The sequence below is a fragment of the Miniopterus natalensis genome, chromosome X (genome assembly GCF_054644295.1).
Source record: "Miniopterus natalensis isolate mMinNat1 chromosome X, mMinNat1.hap1, whole genome shotgun sequence".
In the NCBI taxonomy this organism is placed as follows: Eukaryota; Metazoa; Chordata; class Mammalia; order Chiroptera; family Miniopteridae; genus Miniopterus; species Miniopterus natalensis.
Window position 1 is genome coordinate 32,391,975 of NC_142103.1, and position 16,574 is coordinate 32,408,548.

Consider the following 16,574-nt stretch of genomic DNA (forward strand, 5'->3'; position numbering starts at 1 on the left):
GTCAACCTAGGATCCAGGCGATCGGGGTTCGATTCCCCGTCAGGGCACATGCCCAGGTGGTGGGCTCGATCGATGACTCTCTCATCATTGGTGCCTCTCTCTCTCTCCCTCTCCTTTCCTCTCTCTGGAATCCATAAAGATATATTAAAAAATAAATAAATAAATAAAAATAAAAAAGGCAAAACTACATAGAATGTATGTATATACACATTCTCTGTGTAAATACATAGAGAAATGCCTGTCAAAAGTGGTTACCTCAGGAGGAAGAAATAAGAAACTCCCCTTTTTACTCTCTCCATATGTAAATAGTTTGCATTTTACACCTGTGTGCTTGTATTTTATTTTTGTACATTTAGGAGATAATTTTTAAAAATCATAGACAACTTGAAAAAAGCAATAACCATACACAAAACAAAAACAACTATCCAAGAATTTCTCCCAGGAAAACTTCTGGGCCTTGGCAGGTTTATAGACCATCTCTCATATAATGCAGTCTACTCAGATCATCAAAAATAATTAAAATCATCTGGAGTGAACTTTAGTTTTTGTTTTGCTTTGGGGGATGAGTTTCTTGCATATGTTCTGTGGCTGCCCAACATCTGAACCTCCTTTTTAGGTTTGAGGAATTCCCCACAGAGCATTGGGAGAAGGCAGGACTTACTTGCCTTCTACCACAGAAACGAAAAAGGCCAGATACTCACTATCACTATCTCTACCTCCAAACCCTAACTTATAGATGCAGGACTTAGGCTAAACCTATCAGATTCTCCTACCGGGGATGAGACATCTAAATCAAAGAAGCAGGAACAGGGAAGACTTCTGACCTTGGCTATTGGCCACAATATCCTGTATCCAATGGTAGCAATCTCAGTGGTGTGTTCACCAGACTGTTCTAGAAGCATGATGTCAACTGTAGTGCTGACTCCTGTGGTTCCAGCTTCATACTAATCCTATGCCTTCAACCTTCCTATACATTCTGTGAAATATCCAGCATTCTGCCAATAAACTCCATCTTTGTTTGTATTAACCAGTGTCATTTTCTGCTGTTTGAAAGTAATAGCCCCCTAACTGTACACCTACTCAATATATTTTATAGTCAGAGTAATTCTGGTCCCAAAATGTGAACAAGGTATACCAAATTCAAATTATAGATGAAAAATAACTATATAAAATATTAGTCGATCAGATTTGGTATTACATGGAAATAACAATCTATCATAGTTATATAGGGCTTCTTTCAAGATAAGCTATTTATATGTAACATCAATAGATTACAATTAATTAGTATCTCCATATGAGTCTTAGGTAAAATTTAATACCCACTTCTTCAATTCAAAGATAATTAATAACTAAGTACCTACTAGGTACCAGGTACTGACCCAGGAACTGTGTTATATAGTGGAATAAGATATAATCACCTAGCCTGGCCAGCATGGCTCAGCGGTTGAGCCTCCACCTAGGATCCAGGAGATCGTGGTTCGATTCCCGGTCAGGGCACAGGCCCGGGTTGCGGGCTCGATCCCCAGCAGGGGGCGTGCGGGAGGCAGCCGACCAATGACTCTCTCATCATTGATGTTTCTCTCTCTCTCTCTCCCTCTCCCTTTTTCTCTCTGAAATCAATAAATATTAAAAATAAATTTAAAAAAGATATAATCACCTACATTTTGAAGCCTATGGTCAAATGAAAAGAAAGACAAATGAACATAATTAAAATATAATGTTAAATGCTTCGGTAGAGGTTTGCACACATTAGTGACTCTCGGCACAGTCAAAAGGTTGGAGAAAAACTTGAAGAGGTGATCTGTGCTGTGTCTTGAGAGGCTGGTCTTTAAAAAGAGATGGACACAAAGGAAGAGAGGAGGAGATGAAGATAATGTCACGCGTGGGAAGACAGGATAAAAGAGCTAATTGGATTGCCTAAAAACTCCCCTCCCGCCTTTACTTTATTTCCTCTCCACCGCCGCCATAATCTAAGGCGCTATAATCTCTGGTCTAGGCTAGTGCAAGAGCTGCCTCCTTTCTGTTCGTGCATTTTCTCCTTTCCAGTTGATTCTCTGCGTAGCTCCAACACATGGGCTCTAAGAACAGAAATCCAACCCTGCCTCTCGGTACCTCGGTCTCTTCACTGGCCACCTGCTGCCCTTGGACTAAGGTAAGATCGCGCCTCCTCTGGCCCAGGCCCCCCCCCCCCCCCCGGCCCCATTCATGTCGCTGGCCGAGTCCCTCGTGAGGCTAAGCGACCCCGCTTCTCTTCCTGTGCTTCAGCACCGGGGATCCTTTCCTGCCCCTGGGCCTTTGGGTCTCTGTTCCGACCCCACGCAAGCTTTTCCCTAACCCCGCAGCCCCCCTCCGCTGCGCATATGCTTCACTTGCTTGTCTCACTTTCATCTCTCGGGTCTTACCTCGAATGTCACATCAGGAAGAACTTAACTGTCCATTCTCTCCCGTTTACTTTTTAAAAAATATATGTTTGTATTGATTTTAGAGAGAGAGGAAGGGAGAGGGAGAGAGAGAGAGAGAGAGAAACATCAATGATGAGAGAGTCGTGGATCGCCTGCCTCCTGCACGCCCCCTGCTGGGGGGCATGTGCCCCAACCGGGAATCAAACCAAAATCTCCTGGATCCTAGGTGGATGCTCAACCACTGAGCCACACCGGCCCGGCTCTCCTATTTACTTTTTGGCCTCCTGTTTATTTTCATTTCATTACCATACAACTGTACATCTCCTGTTTACTTATATTCCTGCTTCTCCGTTAGAATGTAAGTGCCCTGAGTGCAGCGACCTTGTCTGTCTTGAGCATCGCTATGTCCCTATAAATCAGACTGGTGGTTAGCACATAATAGGCTCTCCGCAAATATTTCTTGAATGGGTTAATCTCTGCATAGCAAAAAAAACAACAAAACAAAAACCATTTTGCAAATAATGCTAAAATGCAAATGTCAAACTAGAAACAAATGTGCGATCTATGGGCTCATTACAACAACTCAAGAGTTGATATCTGTACAGTACATACAGAGAGCTGCTACATATTAATAAATAAAAGTATAACATCAAAATCAAGTATGCACAAAGGACATGAACAGACAATTCAGGGAAGAAGTACAATGAACTCCTCCACATATGAAAATATCTTCAACCTGCTAATCATAAGAATAGAATTTTTTTAAAATAGGTATTTTTATCTAATTTAGACCCATTACATTGGCAAATAATGACATGATTATTAATATCTAGTGTTGACAATCTTATATACTTTGATAAAAGTATAGATTGGTGCAATCTTTCTGGAAAGCAATCTGATATTTTCTTTGAAATTTAAATAATACATACCCTTTGATCCAGCATTTCTACTTTCAGGAGTTTTTCCTGCAGAAATAAACAAGTAAGTGCTATTTAAAGCTTGAGCAGATTCGAGGTGTGTTTTTTTTTCATTGTGTGCATTAGTAAGAGACTGGTTCACTCTATTATAGTAATTTACACAGTATAATGATATATTAATATTATGCAGCATTTCTATATGCAGTGGCTTGTCAGGATGCAGAATATAACCTTGAACTTTATATTTGTGTTTTAGTTCCTTTCTTTTACTTTCTAAACTTCCTGACCCTTGCCTTGGTCAGTCATAGTCACCTACATGGCTTGGCGGTAAATATGCATATTATAGTAAGAATTAAAAGGGAAGGAGTTGACATACACTATTTGTTTTCTTTCATTTTGTTTTTACTTCCAAACAAGTCTTCGGAGAAACAAAAAGGAAGGCCCTCTGGAAAACAGAACACAGAGTTGGTGATGTTCGAAGCTTACAAAGAAAATCCTAAAAGAAAGGACCCCATCTACCCACTCCACGCCAGTCCTGGGAAGAGACTAGAGTGTAGGAGTGAGTGTGTTTGCAGGGAGTAAAGGAAAAGTCCTTGAAGGTGGTCATAAGCTAGAGACAAAAAGACCAGACCTAGGGGGATACGGGTGAGGGCAGGGAATCGGCATTGAAGGGTACCCAGGACTCTACTGGTAACCTCTGTCAGGGAGCCAAGTGAAGGCTAAACTGATACCAGCAAACATTCATCACCAGTCAAGAGAGCACATCACCATGTCAAGGAGCCATATCACCTTTCAGCTGTGAGATAAAACTGCCCTTTAAGGTCTGCCTGTGGTCCTCACTGCTGCTCATCCAACAGGAGTAGGCTCTGAGCTTTTCTGAGTGCCATCCAAGCTGTGTCTTGTAAATACTTCTCCTTAGCAATAGCCCAAGACTCTGGTAAGTCTTCCAAAACAGAGGGGTGATGGTGGTGAAGTAGGGGAAGTCCTGTCACTTGTTTTTCAGTGGGACTAGACAATGGTAGAAAAATCCACTTTTGTGATAAGGTGATATAGGTATAGATATATACAACAAACTGTCAGCAGTCAATAAGAGAGTGGAGAGATTTTTGTTTTTATTCTCTCTCTCTCTCTTTTTTAAAAATACTGTATATCTTTATTGATTTCAGAAAGAGGAAAGGAGAGGGAGAGAGAGAGAAACATCAGTGATGAGTCACTGATCGGCTGCCTCCTGCACGCCCCCTGCTGGGGATAGAGCCTGAAACTCGGGCCTGTGCCCTGATCGGGAATCGAACCTCGATCTCCTGGATCATAGGTCCACACTCAACTGCTGAGCCACACCGGCCTGGCTGTTTTTACTCTTTTTATATATTTCTGAATTGTTTGAAATTTTTTATAAGTATACCCTATTAATATACTGAAAAGGCCACTCTCAAAAGGAACAGAAAAATCTACTAGATAATGCAAATGCTGCATTTTATTTGACTTGATAAGGAGAATAAATTAGGCAATGCTTAAGAAGCACTTAATGTGTACAGCAGCAATTATTAATGTCCGTGCTTATGGAGTGCCCAGTCACTTGGGGTCAGGACACCTTTAAAACGAACCAGGTTCTGCGGGAAACAATTGATCTATGCCAAAAGATGTTTACCAAATACATTTTAGTGCATCTTTCTCAGCTCCCCATCCTTAAGACCTTTTTGTTTATGGCTATATTTTTCCTACGTGTTTTAGAGTAGGCATTTTGAGGACTTCTGCATCCACCCATGAAGGATATCTCCTGTGGGACTTGCCTTCCTGCCATAAACAACTAGAAAGATTCACAAAATAGATGAAACAACTGTTTTCAGACATTGGGCAATAGGCTGGGAAGAGGGAAATAAATGAAGTGAGCCCTACAATGACCTTGGCTTTGTGGTGAAGACACTTCCTAGACAGTAGCACAAGGAAAGGGAATCTGACCGAACTGAGGAGATCTGAATTCAGGGGGGCCAACGCAACTAGAATTTGTGAGTACTGGAGCAGTGCTACATGGAGAAACAGCTCTGGAAATCTGCACAGGAGTCTCCTTAAGTCTTTGGCTAAAATCAGCCTATGCATATGTAGGGTGAAACTCCATCAAGCTGGGCAAAGAAAAACTTAGCGAAAGAACAATTACTGTAAGCCAGGCAGTTTCCAGAGTTAACACAGGGCTGGGAATCACTTTGGTTCCAACTGACCAGAATGGAGAGACATTGTTGAATGTCCAGGGCATTTAGTAGTGTTCTCAGAAGATCATACCTGAGTAGTGGAGCTGAAAGAAGCTTAAAAACAAGCTTCAAAAACATTGAAAGTGATCTTCATGTTGCTTAACTGCCTGACAGAAAAAAGTCTTATGCTCTTTAAAGGAATGCTATAAAATCTATTACCCGTATAAGCGAGATCATGTGATATTTGTCTTTTGCTGCCTGGCTTATTTCACTTAGCATGATATTCTCCAAGTCCATCATGATCTCGCTTATACATGGAATCTAAAGAACTTAATAAACTGATGAACAGAATAGATTCAATGACATGGAAGCATAGATGAGACTGATGAATGTCAGAGGGATGGAGGAGGGCGGGTGGGTGGAGGGGGAGAGAGTAACCAAAGAACTTATATGCATATATGCACAACCCAAGGACACGGGCAATGGTGGGGAGAGGGTCTGGGGAGGGGGAAGGAATGGGGTGGAACGGGTCATTGGGGAGAAAAAGGGACATCTGTAATATTTTAAACAATAATAAAATTAAAAAAAAAATCTATTACCCAACAACCTAAAATTAAAAATGTCCAGCACTCAGTAAAATAATTGCTACTTAATTATTTAAATATTTAAAATGTTTAATTATTATTAAAACTTTTTAAATAATAACATGTGAAGAAAATGGGAAATGTAACCCATAAGCAGAAGGAAAGCAGATGCTGAAATGACACATGATGGAATTTGCAGACAAGATGTTAAAACATCTATAATATTTATATTCCATACACTTCACAACATAAAGGAAAAAATAAACATCATGAAAAGAGAAATGGAAGATGTAATAAAGACCAAATGGAACTTCTAGGGATGAAAAATACAGTATCTGAAATGAAGTTTTCATTGGGTGGAATGAACAACATTAGATATTTCAGAAGAACAGAGCAGTAAACTTGAAGACACAGTAATAGAAACTACGCAAACTGAAGCCTGGAGTGAGGCTAAAAAGACTAAAGGAGGGAAAGGGGTCTCAGTGGCCTCCTCGAGCAGTGACAATACCAAGCAGCCTAGCATACTTGTAATTGGGATCCTAAGAGGCTGAGGGGGAAGGAATAACTTTTTTGAAGAAATAATGGCCGAAAGTTTTCCAAAATTGATGAAAACTATAAATGTACACATCTAAGGAGCTCAACAACCTCAAAGCAGGATTAAGTGGCCATTTGTGTGTGTTTGATTGTCCCCTGAATCCTGACGTGTGAACTGAATTGTATTCTGGCCCTTTAGCTCCTTTTTAGCTTGTTTCCGGCTCCCTGATCTAGGATCTTTTCTGGTTTCTCAAAACTGATTGCAATCTGGACCAAGGGAATGATAGAGTCCATGTTGATGAGAGGGAGGGTTTGCATAGTACTCTAATCCCGCTTTGTGTACCTTGGAACTTTCCACTGGGGTAGACGGTCTCCGCAGTCTCTGCCTTTCACTGTGAGTGCTTTGGGCCTATCGACAACTTTGCGCTTTAGCTTTCTCTTGCAGTGTTCCTGTTAAGATGACTATTCTAATTCAATCGGAACATTTTAAATAATAAGAACTGTATTTTATAATTATCTCTATTCCCCAAGTGCCTATTTAACACTTTGCACATAAGCCAATCAATATACGTAGGCTTATTGATTAATTAGCCCAGCGGTCTTCAAACTCTAGCATGCATGAGGATTGAAAAATCATAGATTGCTGGGCCCTAGCCCTAGAGTTTATAATGCATTCAGCCTGGGGTGGGGCTTGATAATTTGCATTTCTAACAAGTTCCCAGGTGATCCTGATATTGCTGGTCCCCAAACCACATATGATAATTACTGGATTAAACTATATTTGTGAATTTGAACTGATGAAAGATTACATATACAGTGTATTTCAAGTCTCTCCTTAAATCCTACCTCTTCCATATAGCAATTTTTTCTCCCTCAGAATAACAGCTCCTCTTTTTAACATGTATTTCATATCTCATATCCTCTCTGCATCTCTTACAATATTTATCATAGTCTTTCGTATTTATAAGTTTTTTATGTAATGTGTTTATCTTGAATACCTGATTAGCTGTAGAAGTAGATCTTTAAAAAGGAACATACCAATTAATAGATTGATATTTCTCCAAATATGTATCATAATATGGATATTTCTATATTGAAAAAATAAATTGATGATTTTTATAGAAACAATTAGGTCCTGGCCAGGCAGCTTAGTAGGTTAGTGCTTCCTCCTGATACATCAAGGTTTCGGGTGTGGTGTGATGAGACCCACCCCGTACTCTTCCCTGTAAAGCCAAGTGTGTGTAAAGTTAGTGTCTGGGGCACAGGGAGCCGTTTAAGTAAGTTCTACTCCAGGTTGTCCTGGGAAGATTTTTCTCTTTGCCCATCGTCTCGTCATCAGAGGGCAAGACCTGAAAGTGGAGGGAGGGGAGGGGTCAAGACCAGGAACTGGTCCCTGGAGAAAGCGCTAGTCTAGGCCCTAGGTTAGGATGAGGGTCAAGTAGATCGTCACCTTCCTTCACTTATGGTCCAGCCCAGTTTAACCTGAGCACATAAAGATCTGAGGCCATAGCTCTAGCTACAGTGAGGCGTGTGTGTGTCCATGGTCTCCTATGTGCTACATACACTCCTCAGGAGCCTTATAAAGGAGCAAGAAGCATCATGGAACCTGAAGATTCCCATCATCTCTTCCCATCAGTGTTAGGACTAACATATGTGACATATTTTGCATTCGATTATATAGGGATGAAGCCTGTTTCATGCAAAGGATCTGATTATAACACCTTAATACATAAATTCTTTTAGAAAATGAAATAATACCACTATATTAATTGAACAGGTAAGTTGTTCCTAAGATTCATTTTTTATCTTTTTTTTTTTTTTGTAATCCTCACAGAAGGACATGCTTTTATTGATTTTAGAGACAGTGGGAGAGGGAGAGGGAGAGAGAGAAACATCGATGTGAGAGAGAAACATAGAATGGTTGCCTCCTATCTGAACCCTGACCAGGGATCGAACCCATAACCTGGGTATGTGCCCTGACCGGGAATCCAACTGGTGATCTGAATACAAGATGCCTCTCTAACCCACTGAGCCACACTGGCCAGGGCTCATTTTATCTTTTAAAAGAAATTTTGACTGTCATGCTATTTCTGTAAGCCTGAGTTTTATTTTTGTTGTTGTTTTGTTTTTTTAATTCTCACTGGAGGATATTGTTTCCATTGCCTTTCACAGGGAGTAGAAGGAAGAGAGAGAAAGAGAGAGAAAGAGAGATCGATTAGTTGCCTCCCACACAAGGCCCAACCGGGGGCTGCCATCCAGCCTGCAACCCAGGTACGTGGCCTTGGTCAGAATCAAACTCGAGACCCTTCAGTCCGAGGGCTGATGCTCTAACCACTGAGCCACACCAGCCAGGGCTGGAAGCCTGAGTTTTGCAATAGATATAAACATCATAAAAAGCCGGATTGTTTTTTCCTAGTATAAGCTCCTCATTGTTTTATCCTGCTGAGGACGCAGCTCTTCTTAAAAGTCTCCTCTTCATTTTTCCGAGCCTCTCTACCAGTCAACACGCAGCGTGTTATGAAGAGTTAATTTATCATTAGCGCCGGCCTATCAATAAAACCATTTTCACGGGCAAGTCTAAATGATCCCGTATTATTGTAAAAGAGCACAGTTGGAATAAATTATAATTACATTTCTTTTATACCGAAGCGAAAGGTCATTTCCTCAGGTCTTTACTCACACTGAACTATGAAACGCCGAGGCCAATAAGCTACATTCAACTTTTTTAATACACCATCTTTATTGGTTTCTTTCTCTCCATTTCATTTACTGATCTGCATTTCTGTTTATGCCAGCATCCTCTAATAATGCCCCGACTTACTCAGCACAATCCTACCACTTCTGGCCACTGCCCAAGCTTATACAATGCGCTTTCACACAAAAGCTTCCTCGTTGCAGACTGCTATGTGAACTATTTTAGTAGGGATTTTATAATGCTGCTTTGTAATTAAATGAATGAAAATTAAGGATCAAATTCCAAATTAGCTCGTACAAACTCATTATTTATCATTCTGACCAGAAAAGCAGTAGGCCCTGTATCATTAGAATAATATGCTAATGGGAAAGGCATGTCACTTATCCGGAGTCTTAATATCATCTTCATATTTGAACACAGTCTAATTATATTTAATAAAATGGAGGGATGTATAAAAAGCACAAATCACTGATCAAGATTCATTTCTGAAACTATGATAGCATCCCGAGCTGCCATGTAATTTACTAAATATAAATACTACTGTAATTTAACCTAAAGCGTTGAGAATGAGCTCATCATGGTGTATTTTGAGGGAAACATATTTCTGAGGGTTTAAAAATGCCTCGTGATGAAGTTGGAGTTTTTAAGTTGCGAGAAGTCAAGTGCGCTTACGGCTTCTCGTTCTTTCTAATAAAAATACTGAAATGCAATTAATCTTTCATGGCTCGGGATAGAAGAGGCGATCATTTCCCTCAAACAGACAACTATTGTGAAGTGAGCAGAGCCCCATAACACATGCTCCCTGATAACGTCCAGGCAGTAATATAGCGCCCGCTTTTGTGTAGTGGTTGCTGAGCATAAATTCAAAGGAGCCGAGTGACAATCGCAGTGCTAGACAGTTGCCCCAAACGTCGGTTCCTCGAATCCGTGACTATACAATAAATATTATATAGTGTGTCTTTTCCCTGCCAGAGAAAGCGGGACCCGCATGAGCACCGAGTCATAAATCCAGGGAGGCATCTCTTTGCACCCCGCGCGTGTGCACGCTTGCACACGCACACGAAGAGCCAGAATTTCTCCACAGCTGAAAAGCATTGGCCAGCGATCCGTCCCCGGTGGCAGAAGCAAGAGGTAGTCAGGGGGCGCTGCTGAATCACCCCCACCCCCCAAGGGCCCTCCTGACAGCTGGAATGGGATCCCAGCTGAAGGAAAAAGAAGCACATGTGTCAACTGTAACGAGAGGAAAATGAACGCTCCAAGGGGTAGCTCAGCTTTCCTGTCACCGGGCCCTGCCCCTCGGGTAGCTGCTCCATTGCCATCGACAAGCTGTATGTCTGTCTGCTTTTTACGTCTCAGAAGCTGATTAAGATTTGAGAAGGGGAGCAATTCTGGATGGTGATCGGCTCCAAGATGTGGGCATGGGAGGGAGTGGTTAAAAGTCAACAGCCGAGTAGCCTCAGCTTCCTATGTGCTGATTTACTTTTATGATAAACATGTTTGGGTAGGCGGCAGGCACAATGCCAAGAGGACCACAGGGACGCCTTTACAATCTCCTCCCCTCCGGTCTGGGCGGGACCCGTGAGTGTGTGACAGCACTCCTGTGATTGTCCTACTTTATAGGAAAAGGGATTGTGCAGATGGAATTGGCTGATCTCAGGATTGGATGCGAGAGAGGCCCAGCCTTTGCTGGATGTCAAGATCCACGCAGCCAGCGACGTGAGCTCCAGAGGAGAGCAGGGCCCGGCGTTCAGCAGGCAAGGAGGCTGGGACTGCAGTCATACGGTCGCAGGGAAGTGAAATATGCCACAATCGTGTGAAGTTGGAAGGGGATCCTGAGATCTAGGTGAGAACAGAGCCCAGCGGACACCTTGATTTTAGCCTGAGAAGACCCACCCTGTGCGCAGAACTCAGCCATGAGACGCCCAGATTCATGACCCACAGGACTGTGACCTCATAAATTAGTGTTGTTTGCAGCCACTATATTTGTTATGTAGCAGTGGAAGACTAATATAAGATACACTTTACATATAATAAAATTCACCCGTTTTAAGTTTACAGTTTGATGTCTTGTGACAAACGCTTACACCACCACAATTAAGCTATAGAACATTAATATAGTGCCCCCGATTCCCGCATGCTCCTGTACCATCAATCTGAACCCCAGCAGGCAACCATTTGTCTGATTTCTGTCACTGTGTGTTAAATTTTGACTTTACTATCTATCTATCTATCTATCTATCTATCTATCTATCTATCTATCTATCTATTATCTATCTATCTATCTATCTATCTATCTATCTATCTATCATCTATCTATCTATCATCTATCATCTATCTATCTATCTATCATCTATCTATCTATATCATCTATCTATCATCTATCTATCATCTATCATCTTATCTGTCTATCTAATCTCATCATTTGAGGGCAATTATCATTTTTGTATTTTTCTATACCTGTACATTTTTAAAAATAATAACCCTCTGAGTACATAGAATAGTGTCTAAATACTTGTTAGTTCGTTAATTAAAAAAATATTTGCTGCGTAATGGCTCTGTGTCAGGGTCTGTTCTAGGCCCTGAGGATAGCCTAATAAGTGAAATTGTTAAAGCCCTTCCTTTGTGTAGCATATGCTCCAAAAATTCCAGGAGGCTGATGTGTGTGTGTGTGTGTGTGTGTGTGTGAGTGAGGTGTGATTGGCTCCTTGGCCCCGAGCCCTCTATTTATATTAGCCGCACCTCAGACATTTGGATACAACTGTCTGAGTAGACCAAGGCTCAAGTTCTCAGAATCAAATATCAAGTTTGTTTTCCTGCGTGGTTCCGTGAATTTGTATATAAGATGAATGAACTAAGTCTCTATCTTCGATCTTTAGCCAGCATTCAGTTCTTCTGGGTCTCAGGTCCAGCTGTGTTCTTCTAGGAACATGGTTCTCACCTTTAGATGAACGAGAGAGAACCATTTGGGAAGACATTAAAAAGTACTGATGCCTACCTATTTCCACTCCATTTGGCTTGGGCTTGGGCACTGACATGGGTTAAAAGCCCTACTGTGTCTACTAATTCTAATTTGCAGCCAAGCTGTGAAAGCATTCCTCTAGTCCTTTCGTGGAGGAGTGTCCTGCTCTTGGAACCTGTACCTGTGGCTGGGCTCCTGCTTTCTGTTGCCCAGGGGACATGTGTTCTCTACCTTATCATATCCTGTCTGCAATAACCACTGAAGCCATGTGATGAAAATAGCTTGTAAGAAGGAAGGAGCCTGGGCCCTTGAATCACTGAATGAAAGCCTCCCACCGAATACTGGATTGGACTGTTGTAGAGACTGCTAGTTCTCTACTCAGTATCTATTCTCTCCTTCTTCCTTGCAAACAGAATTTCTATATACTTGAGAATATCCATATATCAAGATGAAAAATTATATGTTCTGGTCTCTGGTCTCCTTTACAGATCAAATTGCTATAAGCAGACATATAAGCAGAAGTAGTCAGGATCTTTTGAAAATCTCTTTTAAAGAGTTTGCTGTGTCCCTCCCCACTTGGTCTTTTCTTCCTACGTGAAGGCAGATGTAATGGCTGGAGTGTCAGCAACCATTATGAAACCATGAAGATGAAGGTGACTCATCCTATGGATGATAAATGAAGACAATAGGGGAAACTGGTCCCCTGATGACATAGAAAGTTGTCATACAAGCCCTGATGTAAAAATCTCCCAGATTTTTAGTGACATAAAAGAAACAAAAACACCCTCATATAAGCCAATAGTTTTAGGCCTGTAATAGTAACAGCAGAATATAATTTCTAATTCATATATTCCTAATGTCATACTTCTCGTGTTTTCAGGAATCTTATTTATTATTACCCTCTGGCTCTTCCTGACATTACCTGTCCATGTATCTGCATTACCTTCTGTGGCTTGTTTTTTGGATCTCCGTTATTTCCTCATGAATCAGTCCTGTCTCCTGATCCTTGGTCAACTCCAATTTGGACTTGTCTTGCTTTCAACAGAAACCTGTCACATTTGATCAAGGTTAGAGTAAGTATATGACAATCACTTCAAGGCAGACTCGAAAATGCTTCCCAGCTAATGTGAACACAGCGACTTGGTTCTCTCAGTGTATTTTCTACACTCACTTTTCCCAGTACCAAAGTTAGATGGTCTTGTCAGCTCCATTTTCAGGTGAAAGTGAAAGGAATAGCAGTGTATAGATTATATGATGGACAACACCCTGTGAAATCCATCACTCAAGGAATAGAGGAGATTGGATAGTGTGACCCATGATTTATAGGCGGGAAGACACCACTTATCATCTCTGGGAAGATCTGCTACACCTACTGGCTTTGCTCATGCTGTGTAGTATATTGTTTTCCAGGTCAGGTAAATCTCACATTCCTATTAAAGTTGTTTCTTTGTTCTGTGTGTCCATGAAAGTAGGAAAATAATAAAAGATGTTCACAGATAACTCAGGGGCCGGTAACTTCTGTTCTCAATCCGGGAGGTTGAAAGTGAAAATGCGAGCTTGTTGTGTCCAGCATGGTGGTGGTGCTTGAGGACCATCGCCTGATAAAGGCGGTGATGAAGGGAAGAGACACCAACCAGTGGGAAAGCCACACCTGCGGGTGGCTCTGTGGCTTCCAATTTCCCCGTTATCACCTTGAGAAAACCAGCTGAAGATGGGTAGCTTTGTGTATTCTTCAATTTAGATGAGAAAAAGAAAATAGTAGCATCACCCACTGAAAAGTCAGATTAAGAAAAGTGAATCTATTTATCTAAGGTAGACACATTTCCTCCAGGGTACGGGAGTTCTCGTGCCTGGATGGTCTTGCATTTTTGGTGTGACTTCTTAAGCTCTGGTTCTTAAAGTTGAGTTGATCAAACTGAACCAGTGGATGCAATAGGGTCCATATGTTTAAAATCCAATGAATTCTTTTCACTTGACTGGTCTTTTTATTTCCTTTCCAGTAGTTTTTTATGCTAACATGACTGATAGTTCTCTGAAAGTCTAAGTTAGGGTTACTCAAACTCTGTTAGAAAAATAGAATAGTTTAGAGACAATTTTTAAAAAATATATCTTTATTGATTTCAGAGAGAGGAAGGGAGAGGGAGAGAGAGAAACATCAATGATGAGAGTCATTGATCGGCTGCAGCCCGCAACCCGGGCCTGTGCCCTGACCGGGAATCGAACCCTGATCGCCTGGATCCTAGGTCGACGCTTAACCGCTGAGCCCCGCCCGGCCGGGCTTTACTTTTTATTTCTAACTGCCTGCGTCCTTTCCTTTCATTAGCGTGTAAGCTCCACAGGGGCAGGGACTCGGTTTCATTTCGCTGTTGTATCCCCTGCTCCTAATACGATGCCTGGTGTACAGTGGCTGCTTCATAGATACTGAACGAATGGCTGAGTCACTGCAGTGTGTGGTGTGGGTGGGCACGAAGCATAGGAGCACAGACGAATGGCTCAGACGCAGTCTGCATGCTGATTAGGGAAGGCTTCCCGGAGGAGGGGGTCCCTGGATCTGTCTTAAAGCACGTGCGGAGGGAGACTCCTAGAGGCAGCCTCTTGTCTACCCTGTTCCCCACGGGCTCCTGGTGCTGAAGGCTTGGCGTGGTCCTTTCTCCCCTAAGCCTGTCCCTATTGCAACTTTTCCTCTTTAGTTTAAGTCATGCTCCAAAAATCTTTGAGCCAATACGATGTTATATAGGAAACTCATAATCACAAGATATTATTATATGTTGAAATAACATATTTCATATAATATACCCATGACATATGGGTAAAACCAGATAGAATTATTTGCTAACCACGTTATTTCCCTTTCCCACTCAGACGTCTTAATAATTAAATAATAATAGAACAACAGTGCTGACAACGACAACATCAGCCCATATATTTGCGTAGCATTTTAACTAGGTATGTTCAGGGGCCTTGTGTATATTGTATCATTTGAACCTCAGGAAAACTCTATGAAGTAGGCAAGGTGAGGCTAATTCTCACCATTTTACTCATGAGGAAAATAGGTAAGAATATAGACTGTGACTTTCCCAGTTTCACAAGACATCTTAAACCTTGGTTTTACGCCCGGCTGGTGTGGCTCAGCGGTTGAACGCCGACCCATGAACCAGGAGGTCACGGTTCGATTCCCGGTCAGGGCACAGGCCCGGGTTGCGGGCTCGATCCCCAGCAGGGGGCGCGCGGGAGGCGGCAGATCCATGACTCTCATCATTGATGCTTCTCTCTCTCTCTCCCTCTCCCTTTCCCTCTCTCTAAAAAAAAAAAAAAAAATCAATAAAAACATATTTTAAAAAACAAAAACACTTGGTTTATGACTTAAAGTCCTGAGACACAGTAGTAGAGATGAAGTTAAAAAAAAAAAAAATTTCTCCAGAGGCAACTCGTTTCTAAAGGAAAGAAAACCAAACTCCACACGTTGTGTAAATGCTCTATAAAGCCGCGTGGGGGGAGCAGCGGCAGCACAAGAAACTTTGGCCAAAGTATCGAAAGTTTTTTTTGGGGGGGGGGGTCATTATTGCATATGATGGAGAAAGTTGCATAGATTTCTTTTAGTTCAAAATTAAGGAAAATGGATTGAATCCATGTAGTTTCATGTACATTTGAATTGGAGAAGATGTTGCAATAAGCTAAACCTATCCAATGAGTATTTTAAAATATGACAAAATATTTGAGTGCCGCTAAAACAAACAGGGAATGTAAGAGAAACACATTGAGAAATGAAAATAAAATTCTCTTTCAAAGAGGTCATTGGCTATTATATTAGGCAACAAAGAAAACAAAATGAAAGTATTTAATTTGGGTTATCAGATTAAGAGACAATAAGATCTATAGTAATAGAACGGATTTCTTTATGAATTAAGTTATACAAATTTAATCTTCAGTTTTAAATAGTGTATCTCAAAAATTACAACTCTGCTCATAAACTAATCAATATATGGCCCCATTTTTATTAAAGAGCTAGATTTATAAATGTTGTATTATATTGAACACTTTATTATTCAATATAAGTGTCACAAATGAAACCTTTGGAATGCAGGCTAAATGCATTTACATTCCAGGTATTGCACCGCCAATATTAAAATTGCAGGATGGAGTTAAAATTTTGTTATCAGTATTGAAATTAGTCAGAGCCCATTTAATTATTTAAAAGAATTATAATATCATCAAGGCTAATTAGATAGGTGGGAAAATCAATTATATAGGACGTGTGTAAAGTTTTAAAATAAAAGGAGCAGTTGGTATATATTCA